The sequence below is a fragment of the Octodon degus genome, unplaced genomic scaffold (assembly GCF_000260255.1).
Source record: "Octodon degus isolate 3935 unplaced genomic scaffold, OctDeg1.0 scaffold00035, whole genome shotgun sequence".
Lineage (NCBI taxonomy): Eukaryota > Metazoa > Chordata > Mammalia > Rodentia > Octodontidae > Octodon > Octodon degus.
The window spans coordinates 3,958,494-3,972,320 of NW_004524611.1; the positions used below are offsets into that span (position 1 = coordinate 3,958,494).

The 13,827-nt window shown below is 55.2% G+C and overlaps 1 protein-coding gene across 4 annotated transcripts in view; it reads left to right on the forward strand.

Moving 5' to 3' along the window:
- The window catches only part of Tns3 (tensin 3), a 146,526-nt gene that overhangs the window by 27,823 nt on the left and 104,876 nt on the right, over positions 1-13,827 (forward strand). The window contains exon 1 of one of the 4 annotated variants that reach the window (XM_023714377.1): positions 6,239-6,296. The exons of the other annotated variants lie outside the window; for them this stretch is intronic. The gene's annotated coding sequence lies outside the window, so the exon portion shown is untranslated. Of the gene's footprint in view, positions 1-6,238; positions 6,297-13,827 lie in introns of those variants that run through there. 4 annotated transcript variants of the gene reach the window in all.

Here is a 13,827-nt window from a genome sequence, read left to right on the forward strand (position 1 = left end):
TGTCTAAAAAAAAAAAAAAAAAAAAAAGGCAACAGAAACATTTGAGCATCCTACTCATGCCCATAAAATGGGCCAATAAAAACATCTTGCTTTTTAATTGGTCAGTAACATATGCATTATGAAAGCTCTAAGATAGCATAGTGCCCTTCCAAAGGAGCCCTTGGCCTCTGCCCAGAGTGCTCTTTGGTGTAGACAGGAGAGGAGGGCGGCCCCGTGACACAGAGGTCGCCATGGGCAGCAGACACGGGGCCTCTACCCTGGCCCAAGCCAAGGAGCCCGGGGCCTCTGGTTGCTCTATGCCGTGGGGAAGTGTTGCTGACCTGGGTCATCCTACAGATAACACAAAGGGGGCTCCGGTTGTGTGCAGCTTCTCTTAGAGCCCACGTTAAGAGGAGTCACTTTGCGGACCCTGAGTGCACAGAGCCGCCTCTGTCCTGCGCTTGACCCTGCTCTCCTCCGCACGGCCAAGGCGGGCTGGTGCCTGGCTCTGATCTGCTCCCCCTAGTTACTAACTCTGAGGCTGGGGGATGGCTGGTGGCCTAGATTTGGTCTGTGTCTCTGTTTCCTGGGTGCTTCTGAATTTCTCTTTGGTCTTGGCATATGTGAGATTTGCTTGGTCTGCCAGAGGCTGGCACAGGGGAGCACCTTGTGGGTGGTGTGACCTGGAGGATTGGCAGGAGAAGTGGCCCATGGGGGAGCAGGACGGGGCTCTTGTACAAAAACACGCGGGAAGCTAGCATGCCCTCCATTCCTGCTCCAGATTCTGCCGGGCTCTTGGAGCCTCCCTCCTGAGACCCGCACACGAGGCATGGCTGGGGAGTCGCAGAGGCCGAATCTGGGTTTCCTGTGCTCGCTGCTTCAGGGCTAGGCCACGCAGCCACACCGCCTAGGCGTTGTTCTTAGGGCAGTGGAAGGAGAGTGTCACCCTCTGCGCAGCTCTGAGAAGTCGCTGCTGTCATGAAGTAACAGCCAGAGCCCAAGTCTGTGCTCCCGAGAGGGCCTGCAGCCCGCTGGTGTGAATGGCCCTTTTCTCTCTCTTGGACTTTGATCTCGGGGAGTAGGAGGGTGTTGGGGCTGGCAGAGTCTTCCCTGGCACCTCTGGTAGGGACCACACCAGGCACCCTGTGCCCCCCGGGCACCTTGGCTGTGCTTTCACTGCCATTCACCAGGGGCTGTAAGTGTGGGTCTGAGATTGGGCACTGTGTGTGTGTTTGTACACACACAGAGACAAATGCACACACATTGGCAGAGTCACACGCAGACTCACAACTCTAACCAGACACACGGCCAAGGCACCTGCACACACACACAGAGAGGCATGTGCATTCCCAGTGCTCACGCACACAAACACAATCGCTGGCACATACACGAACACACTTGTGCCCATGCCCGGGCAGGGCAGGGCTGGTGCAGAAGGCCCCTCCTGCCTGGCTCTAGTGGACCCGGACTCCTGTGCCCACGCAGCCAGGTGCGGGCGGGGCTCAGCCTGTTTGTTTGTGGTCGCTCTTGGTAACCGCAGAGATTAGGCCTCAGAGACCCAGAATGCTGCCTTAAAGCGGCGACCACAAGGGCTCAGCAGCCTGACATGCAACCCGCACTGCTCCCCACCATGCTGTCCCCTTAATCTCTGTGCCTTCTGCGGCGAGTGACGGAGCAGAGTCCCCCGGGGCAGCCAGTGCCCTTTCCGTGCCCGTGGCTCCTGGTGTGGAGCCGGTCGTGCTTCCTGCTGAATTCCTGAGTCTTTCATGTGTGTGTCCATGTGGTACCGGAATGAACCTGTGGCCTTAGCCCTCACACTCCTAAGATAGCGACTCCCTGAGCCACTGGGTTTCCGAGGCTGGGCTCAGCACCGGGATCCTCCTGCCTCAGCCTCCTGCAGTGCTGGGATCGCACGTGTGCGCGGCCATACCTGCCTGCCACCCGCGGCTCCTTTGGCACTTGTGAGTTCCTTTCCATTCTCTGAACAAATGCATGTGCCCAGCCAATGAGTTCAAAAACTAACTGACATTTGTAAGTAGGAGTTAAATTTAGGGAAAAACTGAGCAATCCTGCCGCTCGTGGGCAAGCTCCTACTTTCCTGTAGCGCCTGCCCCGGAGGTGCCTACGTCTCTGTGGCACAGGCCGAGGGTGGTGTCATCCCCAGTCCTGTTCTTGACAAGGTCTTTCCGAAGATAGTCCTTGTCAGTGTAGGTGGCAGCTTGGGCATGAACAGACAGGACGCCCAGAGGGATTCATGGGACAGGCTGGAATTGGGGTGCAGCGGGCTGTGGGGGTGCAGGGCACCACTGAGCCGGAGCCCCAGCCTTCCTGCCTGGCCCCTGGCCCTGGTTGCTATGTAGCCCAGGCTGGCTGTAAATTTGCATATCCGCCTGCCTCAGCCTCCCTAGTGCTGGGATTGTGCGCGCATGCCACCACGTCTGGCCTGGCTCACTCTCTGAAGAGTGCTTCCTCTTGGGCAGGCTGGGAGGAGATGCGCTGTGCACCTGCAAGAGCGAACGCCGAGTGGGTCCGGATTGGCCTTGCAGGCCGGGGAGGCTGTGGGGACTGCAGCTACAGATGGCCCAGCACGGGGCAACCCCTCTGTCCTTTGCTGGGGATGCCAGGGCAGGCCACGTGGGAGGCGTCACTGTGCCCTGACGCTGCTGCTTTAAACTCAAGTTTCCAAACTGGGTGTGGTGGCTACACGGGTAATCTCAGCACCTGGGAGGCTGAGGCAGGAGGGTTGCTGTGAGTCAAGGCCAGCCTGGGCTATGTAGTGAGATCTTATCTCAAAAAAAAAAAGAAAGAAAAAAAAAAAAAAAACGGCAGGCCAAATAGCTCAGCGAATTAAAGTGCCTGCTTAGGCAGCCGCTGTGGTCAGGGTTTGATCCCTCCCCCATGCTGCGCTAGCCCCACCCTGGGCCACGACACACCTGTAATCCCAGCTCTTGGGAGGCTGAGCACAGGTGGATGACTGAGTCCGATCTGTGTAGGGAGACCCTGTAGACTCTGTACTAAAATACAAACAACAACAACAAGAAGACCCTAAATGACAACAACCCCTCAGGAACTCCCTCAGGTTTCTGACAGGCCATTGGGCTTTGCCGTGCCCTCAGCAACCCGTGCGTGCAGAAAGTGGAGAACCATCAATAGATTTTACTTTTAAAGATGGTTGCAGATTTAGGGGAATACTCAGCCCACTGCCTGCGCCTCCTGTCCAAGCATCTTGCATTCCTGCGGTGGGCGCGCTGCATTTGATGAGCCTGTGTTTCTAAAATTTTGTTATTGGTACATACTTGTAGAGCTCAGCATTCACAAATTAGTGCGCAGTTTTGAGGCCTTTTTGTCTCCTTCCCCCTCCTTCCGCTTGCTTCCATCTCGGTCCCTCTCCTCTGAGGAAGCTCTCCCTCTCTACTTCCTGTAATCTGTTGTTTTACTCTTTACTTGCACTTTGGGTCTGGCCTCGAGGAGAAACCGTGTGCTATTTAAGTCTGTGTGTCTGCTTTATTGTGCTCACCACTGTGGTCTCAAGGTGCGTCTGTTTTCCTACAAACGCAAGTTTACGCTTCCTTGCGGCAGAGCAGTACCTCGCCGTGTGCGAATACCACACGTTCCTTATCCATTGTGGCGGCGGCGGCTGATGGACGGATGGGCTGCGGCTCCAAGATTTAGCTGCTGTCAGTTGTACTGTTATGACATGGGCATGTGTAGATCCCTGTAGTACACTGTCTTTATTAACCTAAGCCCACTGTTGATAGTGGGGTTCACTCTGGGTATTGTTCATGTCCCCACTGTGGACAGATGTTAATGACCTGTGGCCGCCACCGTGGTATCATATGGGATAGTTTCACTGCCCCAAATCCCTTCGTGGGCTGGGCATCCCTCAGCGCCTGGTAGCCTCTGACGCCACCTAGAGCTGCAGTTGCCTTCCCAGAAGGTCCTGCAGGTGGACTCCTACAGGCCGCTGCCTGCAGCCTCTCAGAGGGCCCCTGTCTCAGTTACTTTTATTTCGTTGCTGGGCCAAAATGCCCGACTCCCAGAATGAAGGAAGGAAAGGTTTACTTAGCTCCCAGTTTGTGGAGGTTTCAGTGCGTACTCGGCCGGCTCCACATGGCAGAGGGCAGCAGTGGGTGGGCAAAACAGCAAGAAAAGGGCAAGACAGCAAGAGCGAGAAGGGAGAAGCAGCAGCCGCAGCAGAGGCGGCCCTCTGCCGTCCTGAGAGCGAGCACATTCGGGCATCCGCCCCAGGGCAGGTGTAGCAGGCACCACCATCCCAGCAGCGCTGGACCATGAATCAATCACAGACTCTACAGTTCCCCAGTTGACTGCATGAGGCTCTGCAGGGGGCGGGGGGTGAGGGACACCGAGACACAAACCCTGACAGCCTCCCTTCTTTTCACTGAGGAAAACGTGGCTCCCCTGTGCCGTTTCCTACCTTCACCTCTCATTCATTTTCATCCTGGAATAACATCGCGTTGTATAGAGCACAGAGGATGCTTCCAGGGCAGGAACTCTGTTCTGTGCGCACTTCCTGGCTGTGTGTCACACAGAGGCACCGGGGCACATGCCACCTGGGGTGACACCCATCACAGCACTCTGTGTCAACCACGGGGTCTCCTTGTTCGGAGCCATTATCATCCTAGGAGAGTCTAACTTCCTGTCTTTCCAAGGCCATTTTTTAGTTTTCATGTTATATTTACCGCCTCTCGCATCCATTCATCAAACTTTAACATGGGGTTGAGGACCCACAAATAAAAAGGACGTGTTCCTGTGTGCCAGCTGCCATGCATGCAGAAAGGGACAGCCATTTGGAGGGCAGGATGGGTGCCCTGTGGGAGGACCCCTGTCCCCCGCAGGAGTGTGACTCAGAGTTGGGGTGGAGTAATGACATGTCCCAGACAAATGAACAGCCGCCAGTCTGTATTCTCTGAGGAACTTCAGTGAGTAAGATAAGCAAGCGCTATAAATAGTCGCCTTGGCAAGGACCAAGGTCATGGCGACACCCACTCAGGCCCACAAGGTCGGTCAGTCAGGTCTGGGTTTCTCTTTCCTTTCCCAAGTTCAGAAAGCTCTCTGGGGTTGGACTCGAGCCAGGGGTCTGGAGGTGGGGGAGCTGGGAGGTAGTGGGCAGCGAGGCAGCTCAGGGGGCATGAAATCCCATCCATAGGAGCCTGGGCTCTACCCCATACGCCCAAGAAGCAGAAAACAAATCCTTCAGCCACACAAGACCCTTCTCCTCAGGGAGAGCTCTGTATTCCTGTGAGCCAGGGCTCTGCCGGGCTCAGACACTACCTCCTAGGCCCCACAACTAGCTTGTGAGGAAGGCACACCTACCACCTCTGGTTTTCAGATGAGGAAACCGAGGCCAAAATTCTATGTGTGGGGGGAGAGGCCCGGGCCAGGCTGAGCGGCGAAGGGGGGCTGCTTATAACTGCTTATTGCCGCCGGGTCAGTCCTTCCTGATACCTTTGCCGCCTGGCTTAGGTCCTGGTGTGGTGGGTGTGTGCTAGCACACCCAGCTGCATACGTCTTTCTTAATGAACTCCATGTTCTTCAGAGGGCTGTGACGTAGAGGGAACTCCACTGCATGGTCTCACATGCTGAATGCAGCGAGCACATTTAGACTATTTTCAGTTCCATTTGTAGAAATAGTTGCAAAAAAGACAGGCCGTTCAAGCCATGCTCCTGGGTGTGAGGATGGGAGTTTGGGGTAGCATGGATAGTACCCCCCCTTCTCTGTCCCCAACTCCCCCCACCCCCTGTGAGGAAAGGCTTAGAGACTTAAGTCTCCATCTCAGAGCCCATCAATTCTTGAAGCCGAGGTGAAATTCTGTCTCTATGAATGACGTGTGTTTTGGGATGAAAAAACAGGGCCTGGGAAGATAGCTTAGTAGAATAAAGCACAAGGTCCTGAGTTTAATCCATGGTATGACAAAAACAAACAAACAGAACAACAACAACAACAACAACAACAACAAAAACCAGACAGTTCAACTGGTTTTGGGGCCGGGGAGATGGCTCGGTAGAGTAAGTGCTTGCCTGGCAAGTGCAGGGTCCTTAGTTCAACCCCCGGTTCCGCAAAAACGGCAACAACAAAAAAATCCTAAAACCAGACTGGATTCCAAAAGCAAAAGTTAGCAAAAATGGCACCGTGTGAACTCAGGGCGCTGCACCTCTGTGAATGCAGCTGTGGTGGGGGCGCTTTGCACTTGGGGCCCTCCTTGCCTGGGAGGCTGTTTGCGCTGAGCTCTTACTTACCTGCTTCTTTTCCTTTGAAGGTGGTGACCCCCTGTGGTGTGCCAGCCCCCCAGGAGCAGGTGAGTCCTTGTGCCAGTCTGGGGACTACAGCCTGCTAGGACTGTGCCCTGAAGTCCTCCTGGGGTCTGTGGGTGGAGCCCTCCAGTCCCGTGTCCTCCCCGTGGGGCAGTTGATTTTCTGTAAGAGGAGGGAATCTCTGTGCCTCTTTGTAGGGTCTGCCTTCAGAGCCAGGAACAGTGAGCTCAGGGGCTCCATCGCCTCTGCTGTCCCGGGGATGAAGACATGCACAGCCACAGGGTGGGATATGTGGGCACCCGCGCTGATGCATGTGCCCTGGTGTCAGGCGGACGATGCTGTACAGTAATGCTTTCTGGTTTTTTTATTTATTTATTTTTATGTGTGTGTGTGTGTGTGTGTGTGTGTTTGTGCAGCTCAGCCCACCAGGGGGCGGGGCTGGCTGGCATGTGGTGCTGGGGGATTGAACCGCGGTCCTTGTGCTTTGCTGAGCTTGTTCTAAGTAGGTGCTTTAGACTACTGAGCCATCTCACCAGCCCTGCTTTCTGGTTTTTTTCTTTGGTTTGTTGTTAGGTAAATATAAATTTCTTTTATCCGGTGTGTGGTATTGGGAATTAACCTCAGGACCTTGCATTTGTCAGGCAGGCAAGGTAAATATAAATGTAAATATAATTATATAAATATATAGATTTAAATATAAACATTATTTTCTGAGTCTTATTTAAGTGTTTACTAATATTCTTTTCGGAGTTTTGAGCCAGGGCCTCACTATGTGGGCCACAGAGTGAGTGGCCTGGGAGTTCTGGCTTAGGGCAAGGTGATGTAGTGCAGTAGCACAAGTACCTACCTGGAAGTGCAAGGTCATGAGTTTGATTCCTGTTACCAAAAAAAAGTTTTGGCTTTGAATTCACTTTGTAGGCCAGGCTGGTTTCAAAGCCACACCAGTCCTCCCCCTCAGTGTCCCAGGTGCAGGGATGACAGACAGGCGGCTCTGCCACACCTGCCTTCTGTCTGCCCCTTACATGACACTCCTTTAAATGCCATGGGCCCCCCCGGTTTTGGCTCTGCCCAGTGGTTCAGGTCTGGTGACTGGTTATCTCTTGGGGTTCCTGCGGGCTTTGTGTACCAGGCAGGAGTTCATAGGGCCCATCAGAAGTGGACTGGAGGGAGGGCTGGAGGGTGGCTGCAAGGTTGCTGCCAGGGGCGCGGCGCGGATGTCCCCACATGGATGGGCTCCTTCCTGCCCTCGGCTCTGGCTCTGCCACACGTAGTGCCCGAGGGTCTCTGCCTTTGCCTGTCTTCTGCCTCCCTGTCACTGTGGCCTAGTCCCAAGGTCTCTGGGCCCAAGGCTAATTCTGCCTTTTGGGGAGCAGTACATTCTCTGTGGGGTTAGCGAGGGGCACATGGAGTGTCGTTGTCATAACAAAGCCAGGTGCCATTATCGTGTCCCTCAGAGCGGGCCACTTGGTGTCACTGAGCCCCAGGCGCCTGTTCTGCTGGTGATACTGGGGTGCCTGCCCCACAGGGCAGCTGCGAGGCTGTGGCTGCCAGCTTGGCTAACGTGGCTTCATGCCCGGGCTGGATGGTCATCCAGGGGCTGCTCCTGTCCAGGCTGTGGCAAGGGCTCTCGTGGCTCCTGTGTGGCCTCCCTGTCTCCTTGACAAGAGCCCACTCGGCCAGAGTGGCTGTGGGCCTGTCAGACACTGTGGTGCTCTGCATTTGAAGGTAGTGCCCCGCAGCAGCCCCTTGCTGGGAAAACTCCCTGGGGAAGACAACTTGGAGGAGGAAGGGTGCACCTTGCCTCTGGCTTCAGAGGCTTCTAGCCCTGGTCAGTGGCACCATTACTCATTGGCTGTGGTAGGCAGAAACTTGGCAGAGGATGAGGTGGAGACAAGCTGCCCACCTCATTGTGTAGGCGAGAAAGGGCCCGGGAGACGCTTTGCAGGGCAAACTCCCAGGACCCACTTCCTGTCATAGGCCCCTCCCTACCCACCCACTTCCTGTCATAGGCCCCACCTACCCACCCACTTCCTGTCATAAGCCCCGCCCCACAACCCACTTCCGGTCACAGGCCTCGCCCCTCCCACCTCCTACCCTAAGCCCTGCCCCCAGGGTTTCCTCTCCTTTTCCTCTACCCCTAGTAATGTGTCAGGTATTAGCCTATCAGCCCATCAGTAAATTGACTTCTGGTGAGGTCAGAGCCTTCCGGGTCCAGGCACCTCGGGAAAACCTTATGCCTGGACACCACTGCAGTGGGGACCCAACCTTGGACACCTAAGCCTTTGGGGATATCTGGACCCAAAATATGACATGTAGACTGTAGACTGGTGTGTGTGTCAATTTTTTTTTTTTTATGTGTGTAGGTTTCATATACTTGGTATATGTGACAGTATGCATCATATATTTGTTATATTTTTGTATATATGAATGTTACGTGTAACATATGGAAATACAAACAGAGTGCATTCAGGCTGGAATCATTCATAAATGTGTAGATGTATGTATTCTACGTGTGACTGTTGTAGCCATAGGTGTGCCCAGTGTGCAGGTGTGTGTGAATGTGTGCATATGTACTTGTTACATATATATGTGTGTAAATTAAGTATGTGATTACTATGTATATGAAGGTATAAGTACAGCATACAAGTAGACATATGAATCTACGTGTTCTTGTAACTGTTACTCGTGCACACATGGATGTGATTGTCATGTATATCAGGGTGCGTACCGTGCTGTTGCTGTTTGTATTTGGATGTGGCTGTGTGTCCTGTAGATTGTCACGTGCATGCCAGTGTGTCCAAGAGCGTGCGTCCACGGTCAGTGTCACGTGGAGGTGGGCACAGTGTCTGGCAAATGCATCCTTAGCCGAGGATGCCTGGCTGATGTCATAGGACACCCTGACCTACGCCTGGGCGGTGCTGTCCGCTGTGCCCTACATGCAGGATGCAGCCTCTTTTTCATTTTTTAAATGTTAATTTTTTTGGTCATTATAAAGGAAGACACAGACACACACACTGTTCTGGGCTGATGCAGGGTCCCCTGAGCACATGCATGATGCCCTCCATGTGCTGGGAGCTTTACAGCTCCCGGACGGGGGCATCATCACCAGGTGCTGGGAGCTTTACGGCTCCCCTGAAATCTTACGGGACTCCCACAGCCTAGGAAATTGATAGTGGCATGTGTGTTTCCCCAAGATAGCCATGCACAGGGCCTCCGGAGCTCCCTGTGACCCTTGACCCATGACCTTTGACCCTTGACCCTTTCCTCTAGTGTGGCCTAGGCCACCAGGACACTGCACTAGGAACTCTGAGATGGGTGCTGGGATTGGTGTCTGACAAACCCTTCAAGTGCCTTGCGCTCAGGTGTGTGAATTCTTTCTAGCCCCTGCACTGGGATCCTGGTGTACACAGGTCCTCCTCTGTGAGAGGCATCCTGCCTGCCTGGAGTCACTTCTCAGGACAGAGAACAGTGACCTTTTCTCTCTGCTGGTCCTGTATGGCCCAGGCGTGTGCTGGCCTGAGGCCTGGGCATTGGGATTGGCATTGACCTGTGTCCCTGTGTGTCACCGTGGGCGGTGTGGGCCGGTACAGGCCTGACTGGGCCACTCAAAAGTAGCTGTATTTTCTTCGATCCATTCATTGGTCCCGAACCTGCATGGTGTCAGGCACTGAGGTCATTGCCAGGGCACAGGCCATTGAGGCGACTCCCCAGGGTCGAGGTCGCAGGGACACAGAAGAGGCCTTTTCTGGCCTGTGGCTGAGCGCTTGCCACTCTCTGCGGGCCTGTGGGCTTGCTAGGATTGCGGCTGTGGGACCAGCCGAAGATGAGGCCGAATCTAGGATGAGCTGAGCTGGGGCTAGAAACCCCGCCTTCTGGTGGTAAACTGAGCACCAGGGGCTTCTCAGAGCCAGTGTGCTGTGGGCGTCAGTGGCTCTCAGGACAACGTGGTGGGAAGGGGACATCGATCCTGTTTCTGTGCCTGTCACTCAGCCCTGGCCCGCACTGCCTGAACTGGGTCCCTCCAGAGTCTCTCTGGGCCCCTTCTGCTCTTGTGTTGCTGAGAGCCCTAGAGACTCATTCCCGGGCTCCAGGACTCACCTGCTGTCCTCCGGCACTAGGAGCAGGAGGCCCACTCGAATTTCGGGTGCTCCTTGGTGGTTGTGGCTCTGTGGCCTTCTGCTGCTCCCTGCGGGATGAGGTTCCCCAGCGTCAGCCCAGGCTCTGGTTAGCTGAAGTCCTAGCAGTGCAGGCTGGGCTGGGACTTGCTTTGCCTTCTTCAGCTTAATTTGCAGATAAAAGGTGACGATGGCAGTGCTGCTGGCGTTAATGGCAGCCCACGGCTGACTGTGGACGTTGGGCACCTTGTCCATGTCCTGCCCCTTGGCGCTCTTGTCAGCAGGCACACAGAAGCCTTGCTGGCCTCGGGGGTGGGACCCTTCCACATCCGTCCAGTTGCAGGTTTTTGCTTTTTCAATACTGGTTTGAACCTAGCACCCTCACACTGAACTCAGGACCCTCGCACTGAACTACATCCTGACCCGCTCCTACTTCGAGACAGGCTCTCCCAAGTTACTCAGTTTCCAGGGCCCGCTGGAGCTCGGGATCCTCCTGCCTCAGCGTTCCAGGGTGCTGGGTTCACAGGTGTGTGTGCCCGTGCTTGGCTCGTCCTGATAGAGAGGAAAGAAACTCTCAGCCTGAAAGAGACCTGGGAGAAGTTCATGGACATCTCTAAAACGGAGGATTTGGGGTTGGGGAGATGGCTCAGTACAATAAGTGCTTGCCTGGCAAGTGCAAGGATCTGAGTTCAATTCCCTGTTCTGCCACAAAAAACAAACAAACAAACAGGAAACCCCCACAACAACCCAGGAATGAATTTTAGGAACCACAGAGGTTAAGAGCAGAGTCTATTCATTGAGGGAAAGGGAGCGTCTGTCCAAGAGGGACAGAAAGGGAGCCAAGGGGGCTGCCCAGGACCCTGCCTTTCTAGGGATTTGTATAGAGCAAAACCTTGTGGTGAGGCAGGTCTAAGGTGGGAAACATGGGAACTCGCAGCGGTGGGACAGAACTGTGGTCCACCAATAAGACTGCGAGCAGAACTGCTCAGATACAGTTCATTAAATCAGGCTCAAGTGGGGGAAGCAAGGAATTGGACTTGATATAGAGAGGGGCTCTTCTTGGGGGGTTGGGTAGTGGCTTTTCCTGGCTTTTTCAGGTTGACTGATACCTACTGCAAATGTCAGTCCCTAGGGAGGGATGTGAGTGTATTTGTTCACTCTTTGGTCTTGAGTTCTGGCCAGAGGCGCCCGGTTGTCCCTCAGTTGCAAGGTGTCCCGTCTTCCGTACGGGCTCCTTGAGGGCGCAGCCCTGTCTGACTGCCTGTGACGGTTCTGTCTGCCTCAGCTGCCTGCAGTAATCCGGTGGCTGTTACCCAGGACGCCTGCATTTCTAGTTCCTTCGTGCGGTAGAGCATTTTCCTGCTCACTGCTGCGGCACACAGGAGGGGGATCCGCACTGAAGCAATGCATGGGATATAGGTGTCTGTTGCTGTGGTGGGGACCGGAAGCCAGGGGCCAGGACAGCAGGAGTCCACAGAGCAACGTGGGACATTCTGGGGCACTGCGTGTGCTGGGGACCTGTCCTCATCCACTTCCGAGGGTCACACGATCCTGGCACTTGGCAGAGGCAGCAGGATGATTATTTCAGAGGAAGTTGTGACCATGCTGCCTCCTCAGGGCCTTCGCTGTCTGTGACCAGGCCTTGATCAGCAGGAGGCGGGGTGGCTTCACTGTCTGCCTGGGTCCACTGCGTTGTCCTGTAATCCACAGTGCTGGCCTGGAGGACTTAGGCCTGCCAGTGACCCAGCTCGATTGCAGGTTTGCATGAGTGTACACACCTGTGGCTGTGTGTGCACAGGAGCAGAGTGGAATGGTGCTTAGAGTGGGGTGGCCAGGAAGGCCTGGGCGCCTTGCAACCTTCAGCTGCACCCTTTCTCTTCCCTGGCCTCTGTGCTGTCTCTTGCTGGGCACTACAAGGAAGGAGTAGAGCGATGGTTGAGATTCTCTGCGCTGGTGCTGGTTGGATGCATGCCGAATCTGATGAAGGGCACCAGGCCCTCCATCAGCTGTGTTTCAGTGTGTGTGCGCACGCGCACGCACGTGCGTCTCTTTCCCTGGCACTGAGGATGGGGAAACCCGTCTGAAGTCAGGGCTGTAGACTGGCCCCCCTTCACTTCTGGAGGTTGAGGATCTGGGGTGGGCGCTCTCACTGCCTGGGTCCTGTGAGTGAAACAGGACAGGAGGCCAAGGGAGTTGGAAACAGGACAGGAGGCCGAGGGAGTTGGAAACAGGACAGGAGGCTGAGGGAGGACAGCACAGCCAGGACTCATGGCTTTCTCATCCTCAGTCCTTGGTGCACCTTGCGGATGCTGGCCCCCAGGGATCCGGGAGTCCTGGGCATAGGTGTGGCTCTGCCAGGGCCCTCGGGTCCCCACGCATGACCCAGGCCCTGTCAGTGCTTCCAGCAGCCCCTTGGAGGGCAGCGCTGTTGACAGCGTGGCTGAGTCCTTGAAGCAGCCCTGCCTGAGTCCTGGCCTTCATTTTATTTTATTATTTATTTATTTATTGTGGAACCAGGGAATTGAAGTCAGGCCCTTGCGCTTGCCAGGCAAGCGCCTATCCTACTGAGCTATTTCCCTAGCCCCTGTCCTGGCCTTCAGTGGCCATGTGTGGACAGCAGTAGGGACAGCGACCTGGCAGGCTGGGGGCAGTGCAGAGCTCTCCTGGGGCCCACGTGCTCGTGCTTGGAGCATTTGTGCTGGGTCCTCCCCCGCAGGGAAGCTAGGGGAGAACCCCTGTCTGGTCTGCGTAGTTTCCTTCTCTCTGTGCCAGCAGCCTTGCCTGTCAGAAGGTGACCTCGGGAGTCAGGTTACACAGTCTGTGGCTGGAGCTCCCATGCTGAGTTCTGGCAGCTGCGGGCCTGCACTTGCCTGCATGTGTGGTGTGAGTCTGCATGCAGAGTGTGTGTGTGCATTTCTGGCTGTGCTGTTATGTTGTGCATACACTGTGTGTGTGTGTGTGTACACCCATGGAGCACATGCACATCTATGTTGTGTGTGTGCATGCATGGAGTGTGGTGTGTATTTGTGTCATGGTGTATGCATGCACGGGGTTTGGGTGCATGTATGCCTGGGGTGTGTGTGTGTGCATGTCTGGTGTGTACATGCATGGTACACCCAGACATGTCTGCCTTGGGATGTGTGTGTGCACACTGTGTATTTGTGCACTGTCGCGTGTGTATGCGTGCTGTGTGCACACCTGTGTGTGCATTTGTGCTGTGAGTGTGGTTGTGTATGTATAATGTGTGCACACTGGCCCCTTGCTCAGCAGACTGCTTGAGCTCACAGAACAGGGGCTGGGGTTACCCTCCTCTGCAGACCTGGGCCATGCGAAGCAGCTGGGGTCTCCTGCTGCCTGTCTGCGTCCGCTAGTGCCTGTGATTCCCCGAGGCAGGAGCAGGGTCAGCAGGGCACTACTGACGAGAGGCTGAGTCCCTGAGGCAGGAGCAGGGTCAGCAGGG